The sequence below is a fragment of the Lactuca saligna genome, chromosome 2 (assembly GCF_052625555.1).
Source record: "Lactuca saligna cultivar CGN05327 chromosome 2, ASM5262555v1, whole genome shotgun sequence".
Taxonomy (NCBI): Eukaryota; Viridiplantae; Streptophyta; class Magnoliopsida; order Asterales; family Asteraceae; genus Lactuca; species Lactuca saligna.
Genome location: NC_136418.1, coordinates 67,167,837 through 67,172,258, shown reverse-complemented (window position 1 = coordinate 67,172,258; position 4,422 = coordinate 67,167,837).

Genomic DNA, 4,422 nt, shown 5'->3' with positions numbered 1-4,422 from the left:
CATTCACACAAAGGGAAACTCACCTGCACTGCTGAACTTGCTGATAACCCTCTTGCTATTGACCAACAATTCTCTGAACCGCTGCTCCACTAGCTCCCCGAGCAACCAATATCAATACATATATCACTTAGTTCCAACTAAACTCTAGAAGCCAAACTAAGTCTGTAACACCTCGAGTTCAGAAGTGCAAGTTCAAGGTGCTTCGTGTAATTAAGGAAGATCGACTCGGCAAGTAAATGGATAGACTCGACGAGTCGAGTCACGACTGTGGTCACGTGTTTAGTGACCAACTCGGTGAGTCGGCAGACTGGACTCGGTGAGTCCATGCTAGAATGAGAAACCCTAATTCCTAGGGTTTGCACCCTATTTAAGGAGCCTTAAGCCCCCATTTCGCCCCCTTATCACCCCTATGAGGACCATAAGCCCTAAAATCATAAGAGAAGAGTCTTGGGAGCATTTTGGAGCTTGGATAAGTGATTTAAGAAGGAAATCTTCAAGACTAAGGATCTTGGATCAAGGAGGCTTGAGGAGATTTGGTTTACTCTTCAGTTGGAGGTTGTTTTGAGCTAAGGATTCGTCATCTTGGCTTTATTCCTTCTAGATCCACCTTTTTGGAGCTTTAGGGATTGTTTGAAAGAATTTATGTTGAGATCTTAATGCATGAGTTAGATCTGGAGTTGAAAATCCAGATCTGAGTTCCATATGGATTCTATGTGAAGAAAGCCCTTTGATTAGCCATGCAAGAGCCAGCCTTAATGAGTTAAGTTCCATTTTAACTTGTTTTTTGATGAATGGGTCATGGAAGCACGTAAAGGCAGTAACTTTATGTTGCTAATGAACCATAGGGGCCCTGATCTAGTGTTTGGAGTAAGGGGGTGGCTTTGTGACTTGAGATTATGTAACTTCACGTTGGACTCAGTGAGTCTGGGAGATGACTCGGCGAGTCGGGCTTGATATTTGGCATGAGTCGCGTAGTAACTCGGCGAGTCACATAGGTGTACTCGACGAGTTGCATGAACATAAGCAGGAACTCGAAGAGTTGAAAGAACAACTCGACGAGTCTATTGAAAAATGCCTTGGACTCAGCGAGTTTGTTCTAGGACTCGGCGTGTCTGGTCGAGGAGTCCTAACTTTTCTGGTTGAACGGTGAATCGGTGAGTCGAGGGATGACTCGGTGAGCGAGAAGGGACTCGGAATTGTGGGAATTGGCAAGTTGACGGGGCGATGCGACGAGTAGGGTCACACAAGAAGGTGGACTTTGATTGAGGACTTTGACTTTGACCAAGAGATTGACCAGTTGGCTTCCAAGGGTATTTTGGTAATTATTGGTTTTTATTGAGCTCAGTCTTTTGGTATTGATCAGCGAGGTGAGTTATCCTCACTATATCGACAGGGTCTAAGGCACCAAGGCCTCCCCTATATCGGATAGAAATCCGGGTAGTTGTTATGTTATTGCTTTGCTATATGTATGCATCCTGGTAGTTAGGATGGTATATGTTAGAGACCTGGTTAAGGTCTGAATCGTGGTATATAGGATGATGCTATATTAGTGACCGGTTAGGTCGGTATCCTCGTTAGAGTGTGCTATGTATGTGATCTGCTAGATCGGTTGATTAGTGATGAATTGCTATATGATTATATGTTATGTGCACATGGTTGATTAACTGGGGTTGGGTTGAAGTGGGTCCTGCTTTGTGCTGTAGGACAACATACCCAGGGCGGACCGGATATCCCGAAGGCCCAGCGAGCGGTCTGGATAGGCTATAGGCCTCACGAGGGCGGACCAAACGTGCCGAGGCTCGGAGAGTGGACCAGGACGACTGAAGGCCCGGTGCGGGCAGACCAATCATACTGTAGACTCAGAGAGTGGACCAGGTGGGTTGAAGGCCTGGTGCGGGCGGACGAACCACACTACAGACTCGATGTATGTTGCTAGAATCGGAGGGTGGACCATGTGGACTGAAGGCCCGGTGCGGCGGACTAGTCACACAGTAGACCCGAAGTGCATGGTTGTTCTGTTTATGATATGATATGTTACGAGTATGGTATATGTGGTTGGTATTTTGGGGGTAACTCGCTAACTTGTACATAGTTTTTCTTCAACTAACAGAAATGGTATCATTTATAGGGTTGGAAACTTCCTAATAGCTTGACACTGTTTGCTACCAAAATGAAGATTATTTGATGCCACAAATGCTTTAGCTAAATAGCTTGACATTGTTTACTCATCACTTGCAGTAAGTTATTTAAAAACTTTGTTATTTAAAGTTTAAACAAGTTTTAGTTATATTTTTTGTTATTAATTTGGGTTGTTTATTATGTTGTTTAGGCTACCAAGAGACATTTATCTACAAGGATTGATCGTGTTGATAGTAGTTTAGATGAGGTTGCATAAATTACTGCTGCTAAAAAAGAGAAGGTACGACAAGATAAAGGTTGTTCTAGATGTTCAATCTGTACATAATGCGGTTTACACCGTGGTGTGGTTCTTTTCCATTTTGTCTTGTGACTTTGATATTGTTTTATGAGTTGGATGTTTGGTCTGAGGAGGCTTTACAAGATAATTAGTGATTTTACACTTGAATGTTTTACTCTGATAATGAATTATGTTGTGGAATTAGTACTCTAAATTTATGTTTTGACTTATGATATGTTTTTATGAATATGACTTTGATAATGATTTAAAGAAAAAAATTTGGTACGGATTTTTGGGATGTTACAATGTAGGTCTGGCAATTTATGGGACTACATAATTATAGCAGCAGTGTATCGGTTCCATTGTTAAGGAATCAATGTCTTGTTCGGCATTAGAATGTTTAACTCCCAGATTGTATCTTGTTGCTCATTGTGTTCATGGATTCACTAACTTCAGGGTGAGTCTTTTACTCAAAGGATTATCTAAGCTTTCTACCAAGTGAAAAGTTTTAGCAGCAAGGACTGGTCAGTGATTCTGTTTTCAGTGGGAACAACAAGATAATCACGGAATGGAAGTGTTATGGTCAGTTGGAATACGAGGTGGAATTGTAATATCAATGTTTTGCCATAGGATGTCTGTCAGGGGTCAGATAGGGTTTAGAATCTCAGATTTCAGGCAGAACAATAATGGGTATTATTCGGGGGTGGTGGAAGAAATTCTCTAATTATCCAGTGTGGTTGGGAGGTAGTAAGGAGTGATTTCAAGGACAAAATCTAATTTAAGTAGGGCAGAGTTGTAACATCCGTTTCCTTGGATGAATCGAATTAGGGTTTCGGTGGGTCAAAAGATTGGATTTTTGTGAAAAAAAGGTTCCTCACAATGTGAGGCATGGAGGCTCACGGCATGAGGAGGGCCACATGAAGGGACTGAGCTCACTACAAGAGTAATAAGAGCTCAAACAAAACATTCTAAAAATTACTGGTGAGAGCCAGGGTTTTCATACAAAGGGTTTTCATTCAAAACAAAGATATACAATTCAGCGTTGGTAACCAAGCATACAAACTAATCCATTAGTCACTACTATAGAAAACCGTAACAAACCTATATGTTGAAAAATATTGGATTTTCTTGGGAAGCATACAAACAATTTACAGATTCAATGACAGGTTTTCATTACAAAAACATGCTTATGAACTCACAAGTTTAATGCTGATACTCTTTTCAAAACCACTTGTAGTCTCAAGAAATTAGTAGACAGGTACCTCAACAAACTTTTGAGAAGACGGAGCATATAGAGACACGTCTTTATTTTGTTGCTTTTGATGTATATAAATATGAATCAAACAAATGTAAATACCTTTTTATATATATTCAATGTAAGGGTTGTGTTTATTTGATTAATATGATGCAATCGTTGTGATACTACATATGATGTCATTTATCCCCGAACATTTCCGCCGTTTCGGTTTAGGGGTGTGACACGATGCCAGGCGGGATGTGATGTCGGGCAGGGCCTGATGCCAGGCAAGTCTTGATGTAGGGGGCGGGGCCTAGTATATGTTTCTAGTTTTATGGTATGTGGTAAGTTAGGGACTCACTAAGCTTCGTGCTTACGGTTTTCAGTTTTGGTTTCAGGTACTTCCTGTAGCAAAGGGAAGAGCTCAGGATGATTGTATTGCACACAGCAAGATGTTTTAGCATGGGATGTTTTACTTTGATGTTTTGACAATCTGATAATAATTTTTGAGATACTATAAATTATTTTTTGATGAAACGATCAGATAATATGGTTTTAGTAATGATTTAAAAATGAAAATTTTGGTCATGATTTTTGGGATGTGACATTAGGATTTCCCACGTATTTAAGCCCCATTAACTCAGTTTTAGGGTTCATTTTTTAGCCTCCACCTTCCCCTTACTTAGTAAAGCCCTAACCCTTGCTTTTTTTGTGTTTCTTGAGATATTGGTGGAGTTTTGATGGTTTGAAGAGGAGGAGATCACCATAG